Here is a 12,646-nt window from a genome sequence, read left to right as displayed (position 1 = left end):
TGTGCCTACGATAATGTGTGCGCGCGTCTATGCGCACCGGTGAATGTGTGCAGGCAAGCGTATCCTCCTGTCGAGCGTGGAGCGGACGAGAGCGTCGAGCTGTCAGCGCACCCCTCCCCGAAATCCCCCCTCGGAAACCAACCCCTCCTACCGTGACGAGCCACCTCCCTCCCGAGCTTTCCCTCGGTTATCCCTACCTTCTCTCACCCATCCGATTCTCTCTCTCTCTTTCTCCCTTTCGCTCGCCGTCTCTCTTTCGACGCCCCTTGCAACCCCCTCCGCACCCCCTAGGCGAGCCCGACATCGAAGAAAACCGAATGAAACGGGAAACGGGATGCGAGAGGCAACCAACGCGCTGGGAATTCTTCTTTTATTTTTTTGACTCGCCTTCTGGCTCTCTCTTTCAGCTTCTTCTGCGTTAGGGTGACGTGTATATTATTCGAACCGTTTCCTGAGGGTTTGACGCCTCCGAGAAAGTCCGAGGCGTCTTGTTTAGGATGACTGTAGGGGGTGGGATCTCGGTTTCTGCTGGTTTTCGGGGAATTTGACACTGTCGGCTCGGGCGAAGTTGGAGGGATGTTTGAGGTACAGTGGTTCTTTGGCAGCGGGGGTGAGTTACGGGTAGTTGATTTGTAATTTTTTGGAGAAGAGGCTGCGTGGGTGAAATCTTTTTTGGGGCCGATTTTTCTAGGAATGGTACAGTAGAGTTGTTTGAGGAGGACGAACGCGTACTTTGTAATTTCTTTTCGTGTAGACTGTGAGGGTGGATATCGTAGAGCAAACGGAAGATATTTGCAGCCGGTATTAATTACTTCTTTCGCCAAGTGCAATGGTCGCACGCAAATTTGGCGGTGGCGTCCCTGGCATCAAAATTTCCATTAGACCGCCGACCGTTTCTTGCTGTGAAAAATGAAAAAGCCATGCGCGGGGTTGGTCCACTTGGCTGATAACGAGGATCCCCACGCCAGAGAGATTTCCGTCTCCGTTCGCCGGTGTGATTTACTGCATTTCGGACAATTACCGTGGCCGGAGCGCGTCCATCGCGCGTGCACACCGCCGTCGCGACTCTCCCTGTCAGTCGGCTGACATTTTATCATGATTATGGGGTGGGTTCTGGTCACGGTCCGATGCCACGGCGAGGGAGGACAGACCTGGTCCGAAAGTCGAAACCGAAGCAAAAGGGCGGCGGAGACGGTTTTGCGACCGCGAGGTAAGCAAGAATTATGATCCATCTACGTCGGCGCGAAACGCGAAGGGACGAAAACGCACACGGCTTTTCCGGCAGCCGCGCCTACATATTCCTTCCTACGTTCATCCCCCTGTCGGCTTGCCTGCGCTCCCCCTTTTTCGTGTCGCGTTTCCCTTTCGTTCGGCCTGTTCCTCGTTTTCCCTCGTTCGTTTCATTACTCTTTATCACGTGGACAACGGCGCGCGCTGATAACGAAGGCGGCGACGCTCGCGAGACAGGGGGTGGCATTGGAAATGATGCTCCGGAGCTCCCACATATTTTTATTTAACGTGGCACGATGCATTCGACGACTTTCTGACAAGCACCAATCCTTACGTGTCAATATTCATTTACATTTTCAGCTACTTTTTTCTTTATATTTGTAAGGGTGTTTCTGATAGATCAACGTTGGTTTTAGGGGATCTGATGTGAACGATTCTATAACAATCATATCTGGAGCCAATATATTTTGGACGATTTTGGCAATTTTACAAGACCTCGTTTCAACTGTATATTCTGTGATGTGAAAATTGGTCCAAGTTGCACATCAAGAATCGGAGAATCTTCAAAATCTGGTGCCCAATTCTAGCATCAAGTTCTTACATTTTCGTCTCTGTGTGTGTTTGAATGGCTCAATAAAACGAATCTATTGTGACTCACGCCTGCAGACAGACCCAGTCCCAAGGCAAACCAGCTAGTTTGCATCATCCTTTCTTACATCTACTAAATGGTTAAAACACCTTGTGTCTTTTAAGTATCTCTATCACATCGAACAATTTGAATCACCGATACTCAATCAACAAAACTAAACGGTCCTTCTCCGAGCTTTCGTCATTCATTTTCGCCGAGGGGGCAGAAATAATTGCGCCCCCGTTGATAGCTCCTCCAATCCCCCCCAGTACTACAGTATCCTATCCGCGCTTATTGTTCGAAGTTCCATTTCCTGTTCCGTTTTCCCCCGGCTTCCTGTTCGCCCCCACCATCGGACCATGACCAAGACCCACCCCGTCGTCAGCGAATGTCAGAGGGTTGGCTTCGGCTCCCGAGGACTTATGGTCGCTCGTCTCTGGGAACGAGCGTGTGCGAGCATGGAACGAGGATCCGAAGGAACTAGTCCCTGGAGAGACGATCGAACGGTCCGCCATTGGCGGAACAACCGGAGGCTGACCTTTGGGGAGGCGAGAGAACCGTAGGGTCCTGATTACTGGCGAAACAGATCCCTTTGTCCTTGCGGGACGAAGGGAAGCGAGAGCTTTTCTTTGTCCGGAGAAAGCTCGCCTGTATGCTCGCCTCTCTGCGCCGCGCGGCGCCGAATCGATTCTGCAAATATTACACCCGTCACGGTCCTTTGTTTCCCCTCGATCCGTTACCGGGATGACGAGGCTACGGCTTTATTGCGACGTTGATTCCGCTCTTATCGCTCGTTCCCTTCGTTCGCGCGATCGTTCGCCATTTGCTGTAATTGAGACGTGGGTGGACGACGGGAACTTTCTCCTCCGGAGCGCGATTACCGGCGTATGGCGCTCGGAGTTCTGCGAGGTGTGTGCTGAAATGAAAATCTTCCAACCGCTGATCCAGACTTTATTTCAGATGACGGTCCTTTATGTCACTACTCTGTCCTTTGGATTGATTTTTCTTCCATTACTAAGTGACTACACCTTCCTGTAATAGCCTGTAGTTGCACCTTTATGAAGGTGGTTTTGGAAACATTGGACAAAAGAGGGCCCGAAATAGTGCTGTTCGAGGAACCGTGAGCCTCGTGGCAGGGTTTCCAAAGAAAATGGAGTTGGCCCGTGTCTGCGGCGTCGGAGTGATGACTCTATCCAATCGGCTGGGCCGATTTCTCATGCGTATTCATCGTCTAGCCGTGGGCAGAGCCGCGGTCCCGGCCCCGGCCCCGTCCGTGGAAGAAAGAAACGAGCTGAACCAGGGGAGAGAAGCGCCTATGATTTATGACCGCCATTACGCTCTTGATAATTATATGCTGCCCTGTACCCGGCCCCCTCCTCCGCGTGCAAGGAACGAGAGAGGATCGGTAGATGATATCCTGCCTGCCTGCTGACCAGCGCACAACAGACAGCCGGCTCCGCTCCGCTCGGCTCGGCACAGCTCTCCGCTCGGACGACCCGTTCCTCTTGATTGCCTCGATCGCTTTTGATACGGTTTGATATTTCTCCGAGAGGGAGAGAGAGAGAGAGAGAGAGAGAGAGAGAGAGAGAGAGAGAGAGAATGTATGCGGGCAGCGCACGCGTTGCAGGAGAAAAATTACGAGGAACGAATTATGGGTCGAGACTTGCCCACCATCTGGTGACGATTAGGGACGACCATCTTGATTTTCTGCGGCACCGAAATGGACGCCCTCTCCCTCGCTCGGATAAAAAGTTTCCCGCCTTATGCGAGGGTGGAACGCTGTTATTAGGTTTCTGTTATTCGAACGGTACACGTGCGCGAGTTTTAATCACAAGGCTCCGGCGATTTTATCGGGCTGCGATTCGAGGATTTGCGAGTGCTTGCTGGGGACGGTGACCGTTTCTTCGCAAATTCATTTTTATTCATGCGATTTTGATTGCTTTGTGGAACCATTACGGAAAAGATGATATGTTGTGTGAGAATAGTTTTGAGAATGTTTCGAGGAAATAGTTCATACGTATTTTGAGAAGGTGGTAAATGGTCGAATCGGTGAGAGAGCGTTCTCAGAATGGCCAGTTTGGGAATTTTTGAGGATCCCTGTTTCGAGAAGTTTGCAAATGATTATATCGGGAGGATAGCGTGCTCGGATCGAAGCGAGCGGCCGGAAACGATGTAACAGATAGAAAAACAATTTGAGGATAGTCGCAGGATCGAGGAAGGAAAGGAAATCTCCGGACCCTCGTAAGTATTCCTACGTACCACCGTGAAAATCCCTCCTCCCGGCAGCTGTCCGACAATGGCGCTCGTAAATATCGTAGCAAGGGCTCTCGGTAGTTTCTTTACCACTCCCCGAGGACCACTTATTACGCTGATTCCCTTGCAGGCCACAATCATCTAAGTATTTCTTTAACGATCGCGCTCGTATCAAATCGACTGGACTAATGACAGACTGTCGCGTGCTTCGAAAAAACTACGGGAGACCGTTCACCTTATTACCGATGATTACAAAGCCCTTCTACCGATCCCAACACATACTCTCTCTCTTCTTACTTCCTACTTCCACATTCGCTGGCTGTCTACCACCTCCACATTCGAAAATGAATTTCTGTGGCAATGTATTCAATGAACCAAATTTTATTAGGATAGAGAAAATGCAGGAAAGTTAATACGCTGGACTCAGTATCATAAATTTTAACTATTTGATGTTATAGAACATTCGAGGTTGCTAGTTTGGCGTGATGACTAAACTGCGGATTTGATACGATTATGACAAAAGGGAGTGGGTATAATTTAAAACAGTAAATATATTAGAAGAATCTCGAAAATACCGTTGTTTTATTTTTAAGCTATTGAACGCATTAAGAAAGAAAATCAATTTTTATTTTACTCCAGTTTCCTTGTAATTCAGGTGGAAAATTTTTATTTTGCATAAAGATCCGCAATAGAGGGAATTTATTTGGGTTCTAAAAAATGTATTGAATCATTTCCTACGGAGGGACCTTTATTTCGATAATTATATAATAAAATATATAAAACCCGTAATTTTTCCAGTGACGATATGATTAGTTTCAAAGTCCCGAAATCTTTCCAAACTTGTTATCAAGGCTTTCTAAACAGCTACTGAATCCCAATCAGATATTTAACTGCCTCGGAAAAATTTGACTGATGGATATTCTTCCAAAAGAGCGACTTGAAAAAAACGATTAATTCTACAATGCATCAAAATTACATTGCTAGAATAACTTCACATGTTCCATCATCCAACAGTTCCACGAGTCAGCTCCTTTGAAGTGTCGCCGAACGGTCAGGTTTTGAAAATACAGGATTCCCCACGTTGCCCGCGTAATAAATTGTCAAAAATTCGAGAGACGAAGCCGACGTCCTTCGCCGGGACCTCGTCGCGAAACACCGATGATGTAACGTCGAGAGTCTGGACCCCAGAGACCTCGTTACACTCGTTACAACCGGTGAAATATCTCGCTGTGAACGCTCGAGCGGTAACAGGCGAAACAAACATCCCCCGGCAGCCATAAATTACAGCTGGCTTGAACAAAAAAAAAAAAAGAAAACAAAAACAAAAAGAAACCGCCGGTGATTTGCGTTTCTCGCGGCGGAATTAAGATCGCGACCCTGGTCGGGGAACGGTGATCTTCCTTCCTTCTTCCTCTGGAAACGCTATTGAGACATCGGGGCGGACTGTTTAACGCGGCGTTGCGTCACGCTTCTCGACTTTTACAATAATAAATCGGCAGGCCATTGTGCGCAGACCGTTCTCGCACCGACGCACCACGATTGTGTGACTCGCGAATATATGCGTATCGGCGTGTGTATACGTGCGTGGACGGTATTTGCATAACCGGCGTGTCGGTGCACACAGAAGCAGCGAGTAAAACGTTGGGTACACGTGTAACAAGGAACAAGCGCCTCGCGGACAAGGAATGGTGGAAGATCCATGGGAAACGGCCAGGTGGATACCTGCGGACCACGTGGCACGACCACCGCTGTTATCACACCATAATTTCCTTTCTTTCCGACGGGTTTTCGAAGGGAATATTTTTCAAAAGGTTTCTTTTGGAAATGGCGATTGAAGGGTGTGGAACGATGGAGTTCGAGGGTTGCGATCGAATTTAGGATGGTATGGTCTTTCGTTCACGATAGTTGTAAGTGGCCTGCTGCTTTGGGGAAATTTCATTAATTATAAGTAACTAGCTGAAATCGCATCTTTTGTAAGAATGTCGAATAAAATATTTAAACCTTTTGTCGGACGTTAGAAATGTTTCAATTTACGCATTCAATACTAGACTGGGGTTCTTTATGCAAAATAAAAATTGTCTTCGTCAGTTAACAATTCTAATACATCGATTACAACATGGACGTTCTGGCATGCCTTTGAATTACATCCGCCCATTTTTGCCACAAACCGATAAAATCCACAGTCTACTTATAACCTTTTCATACGTCGTGTTTCTTTATAATTTATGCGATCAAATATTTCCACCATTCGCGTACATACTGGTATGGTTACCTGGAGCTAAATGTTGATGATCATTGTATTAGTTGAAATAGGGTAGGTACGAGTATAATATTAATCGTTAAAACTGAACACACATTTTGTACATGGGTTGATCGTCATAACTGGACAATGACCCTCATAACCGACATGAATTAAAGAAGACCGTTCGACCCTCACGGAAAAATCAGTTTTGAAATTAGTGGAGACGAGGAATGACGTTGGTGGACGAATCAATGATGTACGAGAGGCGAGATTGAGAAAGAACGAAGGGACTGGAGCCGTATGGATGGGAAAAGAAGTAAGAAGTCGTCGCGGAGGATCAGCCTTGACAATCGGCGCGGACCGCGGCGGTTATTGTTCGCCGCGGTGCAATTAGCGCGGCATAAATCACGCGGATAACGAGACACGGCGCCCCGAAGGCGTCACACGGTGTTCCTCTCGTACGAGGAGACGAAAGGATGAGGAGGACAGAGGCCGAGGGCAGAAGAAGAGACATCGTCGACGTACGGGGGCGGCTGGCGTTTCGTTCGCCAACTACGCGACGTTCCTCGGGAACAACTTCCAACAGAGAGAACCGTCTCCCTCTCTCTACGTACTTCTCCCGGATTCTCTTCCCGTCTTTCTCTGTCTCTCTCATTCGTTCTCTCTCCCCTTCGCTCATCACCGTGTGTCCTCTTCTTCCACTGCTGCGTAGCAGTTGCCATCGCGAAGAGCAACGATGTTGCCAGAAACACCACGCGCCATCCATCTTGGCCAGCGCTAGACGAAAATAACTCGAATTTAAGAAGCTCACGCTCGAAAACAATACGGGGCGGGTTTTCGCCGATTGCGTAACAGCTCTATCGTTCTCCGGGAAATTAACGACTACCGTTCCGCGTTCCTTTCCACCGGCAACTTTTAGGGGAAATCGAGTTAGGGCCGCTCCCTTCCAGGCTCCGCCCGCCCACGGTGCGAGGGGTACTATCGAATTACTTTTTTTGTTTGATTGGGAAACAATTCCTAATGCATCGACTCCCTTCGATGATTCACGGTGGAGGTCTCCGTGGTTCCCATAATTATCGATCGAGCTGTGCCTCTTTATTCGCGGGACCACGAATGTTCTCGCTTCAGTGTGCTGGCTTCAATGTTTTAAGCTCAATGCTCTATCCACCATATTCTAACTTTTATGCGCAGATTTAAGACAGTTCAAGGTGAGCAGTAGATCATTCTAATTTCTAAGTAGCTCAGTAGGATGAAGATTGCGTAGAAAGTTGAATGGAAACTTTTTCTAATATATTCATGAATATAAACTACTCTGAACTATTTTGATCTGTTCTTAGAAGAATATGGTTTAAAGAAGTAAGTAAGATGTGTAGATGAACTATGAGAAACTAGAAACGTCAGAGACTGTGTGAACGAATCTGATACAGCACGTAAATTTTATTGAATGATGTACGTAATCTTTTCTAAAAATCAGCAGACCACAATACTCATTAGACGGTTCATTCTTTCGTTAATCATTTTAATCTCATAATTTAAATCTTAAATCATTTCAGTCTTTCTGTTTTACATTGCGCCTACCCATTTTTGTTATAAACGCACAAAATACATGATAAATTCCAAAATGTGTTCGTATTGAATAAATGACTATAAATTTGAGTAAATATGCTAAATTTCATGCGCATGTAATTAAAACAACGTAGAGTAAAATATTCTGTGCAGGAAGCGTTTAGGATGTGCAGTGAAAATCGTATGGAATATTTAGTATAAGCAACGAGACGTGACGGATAATTCGAAGGTTAGCAAACCAGCGACGGTAAATTCGCCGGAATAGGCATTATTCCGTAGGTGCCGCGGAATTTCCAGGGGACAGGAAGAGATTAACGCGGATAGGCGGACAATAGAAATCGAGAAGTCACGGTTCGGGTGTTCCATCGATTTTTCCGCCTTTTTCCCGTCGCGCTGGGAAACAACGGCGAAACACATCGGCGCCGGTGCCGTGTCGCCGACAATAGATATCGATGCGTCCCGTTAACCTATTAAAGACACATTTCAAGCGTGTAAAAGCGGTCATTTTCGGGGGCCATTGTGCGCCGAGTATTTATCGGGGGTGGCCTGCGACCGAGGGCCGAAGAAAATTTATGCCCGTTTAAAAACCTCGACCGGTGAAAATCAGCGGCGAAAAACACGCGTCCGCGCGCGCACGCGCTAGCGGTCTCTATAATTTTCCGCACCGTCGATAAATTCTATCGATGCGCACGACAACGACGACGACCACGACGACTTTTCCGAAGGCGAAGAAGCGGTTTCGGTTTTCCGTCTGGCAACAAGCGTTGGCCCCTTCTGTCGGTCTTACTTCCTCAGCCCTTCCGTCGGCGCCCGTGATTTATCGCAATGGAAAGTACGAGAAATAACAAGAGGGATATCCAACAGGGGCACGGTTGCATGCCACCGCTCATTCCCGAAATAAAAATCCACTCCCGAAGATCGCGCGCTCGCGCGAGTCCCGACGCCTCGGCGCGGGACAAATAGTCTTTGATTTACGACGGGACGCTTTAACGAGCCGTTTTTCCCGATTTTTGGCTAAAAGAATTCTTCTGTTTACCGGCCACCGGGGAAACCGGCCCCCGGGGACGATTTTTACCCGATGCCACCGGGATAATTGACGGGGCGACGCGCATACTGAACGCCGGCCATAGTATTCGCTCTTTTGACGCTGTTTGCGCGCTGTCGGTCGAAAATCGTTCAGCTCTTAAAATATTTACCGTTTGGAGGAAGTCAGACACATTTGTATTTAATGTGGAAAATCTCCATCTCCGTTTTGCAATTTTTCAGTAAATGTTGAAATAAAGTCGAAAAATAGAAAACGTAATATGTAAACTCACATTGGGAATTATTGCGCAGAAAAGTACGACTGTAAACATACAGAAAAAAAGTAAATATTCCTGTAAATATTCCTGCAATGGTAGCCTATGTATTTGTAATTTTTGTTTCGTCTTTCCTATCGAATCAAGCGTCACCTAAATTTGTCCAACACTCGAACGTCCCTTGTTTTTGGTAAATTAATTTGAAACATGATTATTGGCAGTGTTCTTCAGGAGCGGAGCGCTACGTAGAGCCCCGAGCGTCCATTTGAATTCTCTGCGCTAAACGAGCGAATAAATATTTTTACAAGCTTGTTTACACCTAGCAAAAAGTGTTTTCCAGCAATGTACTAATAAAAGAAAGTGAGGAAGTCAGTCATCTGCTATGCAAGAATCTGCCCGGAGCAGTTCCAGAAACGTCGGCTCATTAATGTGTAAATCAAACGAGTCGGACACGAACTGTTTACTCGCATGAACGGAGGCGTCTTGCATTCGCTCAATGAATCTCTTAATGGCTTCATCGTCTGGCAACAATACGCGCGCCTCGAACGAAGCTCCTGGCAGACTTTTCGCGTTATTTTACAGTGATGGACCCTCTAAATTTACAACAATCTTTGAATAAGTTATTCGACTTGTAATGATTCAATGCGACGTTTCCGAGAACTCCGATTCAGGTAGTTCAAAGATGAATAACTCGGTGGAAGAAAATCGTAGGACAATGAACCAACGCTGATTTTACACGGGAAGATATCCACTTTCGACTGGAGTAAAGGCAATTTGTCAAAAAAATTTTCATCGACTCTTACAATTTGCAAGGTCGAATAAAATTCGAGAAAATGTGACAAAGTGCTCTCCTTTAAATACCTACAACTTTGTCGAGAAGTGATGCAGCTGAAATCTTTAGAAACCGTCTGAAAGTACAGACTCTAAAGTTTCAAATGACTGTTTAAAACGATCAGTGAGATCATTTTTGCCGGAGATATGGCCATTTGAAGTGATCCCATTTTGAAAATACACTAATAAACGATACAAACGATCATGTTCGCAGGCAAGTCAACGGGGCCCATGGTTAATTCCCGTCCCCTCTCCTCGATCTGGCCCGAGAACAAGGAGCGAGGCACGATCCAGACGAAGGCGAGGAACAAATTCGGGATCGTGCTGCATCCCGCGCGCACGGTCGTCACGTTTTCATACGTCCCGACCTTGAATACGATTCCTCCGTGAGCGGAAATGACGGGGGACGGGAGAAAAAAAAAGGACCGGGACACCGGGAGATCACGGAGGATCCTCCGGGGCCGTGGTCGTGTCCTTTTGTAGCGGAACGGTCCGCGGCAAGCCGGGGGAAATCGGGGAAAGTTTGCGCAAGAGCGTGCCCGGGCCATTGTTGGCCAGGGGAGCGAAAAAAGAAAGTTAAAACCTCGTGAGAGCATTGTTGGTTGCGTCACCGGCGGGCTATTCCTCCAACCCTCGCCGAGAACAGCCAGTTTTCTCTTCTTTCGCCCCGAGCCGGCGAGAGGCCTCGTGTATAATATCAAAATTTATGGCACAGGCCGCTCCGGGGCCTTGCGTTAGGCACAGGCGGCCCGAGCTTCTACTCTTCGGCACCTTCTGCCTGTTTCCTTGATGCTTTCTTTTCCCTCTTCTCGCGTTGTCGATTCCTCGTCGCACTTTTCACACTTTGGGGAATTCGAGACAATGTCATCGACCAGGTGCCATTTTTTCGGAACCAGCTTTTATGGATTTTAAAGCACCTTTTGCCTTGGACGTCTGTTCTCCAGTCCCAACCAAGTTCTTCGGACCTTGGAACATTTTATTTAACTCGCCGCGGACGCACTGGGTCGTTCGTGTCTAAACGAAAATTGCGAATTTTTTCAAAGTGAACGGAGGGGGCCCTCAATTTTCTGAATTTAATCCGTACAAGTTTTATTCTTTTATTGATAACAGCATTACAGTAGAGACTTGAACAAGTGTGCTACAATTTTTTCAGATTTTTGGAAAACCGAGAACAGTGGAAAATAGCCCTAGATAGTGTGAAAAATATGGAGGATTACGTATTAGGTCAGTGCAGAAGTTCGTACCCGATTCCTTGTACATACTTTACCACGAAAGCGGATACGAACTTTTAAACTGACCTAATATATTTATGTTCCTGTAGTCTAATAACAAATGTCGATCGTACTCGAGGTTCTTTCATATGAAAGGATGACGCCCGATTGTAATCCATTGTTGGGATTGAACATTTCATCGTTTTTGTTCACCTCTGCATTCAGAAAGCGTATTCAATAAATCCGGTAGGGAAAGTCCTCAAATATTAAAGATACCGTTGTATTCCTGAATGTGGGGCAGTATATCAGGATTGTTTATAAACATTGGAAATGTGCCGGGATACAATTTCAAACTGAAGTAAATATCATGTTTATATAATTAAAAGAATCATTAATATATGCAACTGGGTGCGATTAAAAATTCGTGCACCTGTTTCTCCTCGTTGTTTTCAAGCATCGATTATTGACCAATTTCACTCTATAAATATTCGTGCAGGAATTCGTATTTCGAGTATTCTGGAATAATCTCGTTTTTACTTGAAACTGCTCCAAATTCATTCTTCAACCCTTTGCACTCGAATGACTACACTGAGGTACCACTAGAACTTGCTATACCATTTAACTATTCTTCCGCACACTACTACTTTGCATGATTTTTACTGCATTACCATTTTGTATAAATTCAATATTTCACGTGTAAAGTGAAGAAAACCAAGTAGAATGGAAACGTTTAATTTTGGAGTTGAAATAAATTCTAGTGTAAAGGGTTGAGGTTAATACAGGACATTAGGTACTACAAGATCAACAGGGTGTAATAGATCCCTAGACCAAAAAGATCCTGTAAAAAGCTCCTTAAAATGCAGACTGAAGGAACTAAAAGCGAATTGAAGGAATCAATATGGTCGGATCAGGAGGATCCAGGCGATCCTCTCGTCCTCTCTGAGATCGTGATCCCGTTGAAATCCCGGCGACCTGGCCGCGCTTATTAATAACCAAGTCATGAGAACGGCCGCGCACGCGGGACAGTTTGCGTGCCAAGGTAATCAGTATAATGATCAGTGGCCGAATTGACGTATCGTCAAGATAATATATATGACGGCGCATGGCGGCAGATGTGTTGCACGACGTGACGTGCTCTAACGCGTCATTGATAGCCCTCCGTTCCTCCTGTTTCCCCTTGATCGGCTCCCTCGACCTCTCCTACTCTCTCGCTCTCTCTTTACTGTCTCTGCTCTCTGTCTCTCTTGCTCTCACTCTCCGCTTTCTGCTCCCTGTCTCTGTCGCTCTCTGCGCTTTCCGTCTCCTTCTCTGTCTCTCCGCTTTCACTCCGCGGGTTCCCCGCTCCCGGGGAGCCACCCTCCATCAAATTTTCCTATCACCCTGCCCC

The 12,646-nt window shown here is 46.6% G+C and overlaps 1 protein-coding gene across 6 annotated transcripts in view; it reads right to left on the bottom strand.

The window, feature by feature from the left end:
- Nucleotides 1-12,646, bottom strand: part of Antp (homeotic protein antennapedia) — a 210,054-nt gene that overhangs the window by 57,099 nt on the left and 140,309 nt on the right. The window lies entirely within an intron of this gene.

This window comes from Halictus rubicundus, chromosome 4 (assembly GCF_050948215.1).
Source record: "Halictus rubicundus isolate RS-2024b chromosome 4, iyHalRubi1_principal, whole genome shotgun sequence".
Classification (NCBI taxonomy): Eukaryota; Metazoa; Arthropoda; class Insecta; order Hymenoptera; family Halictidae; genus Halictus; species Halictus rubicundus.
Note: the sequence above shows the minus strand (reverse complement) of the source record. Positions and strands in the feature narration are given on the sequence as shown.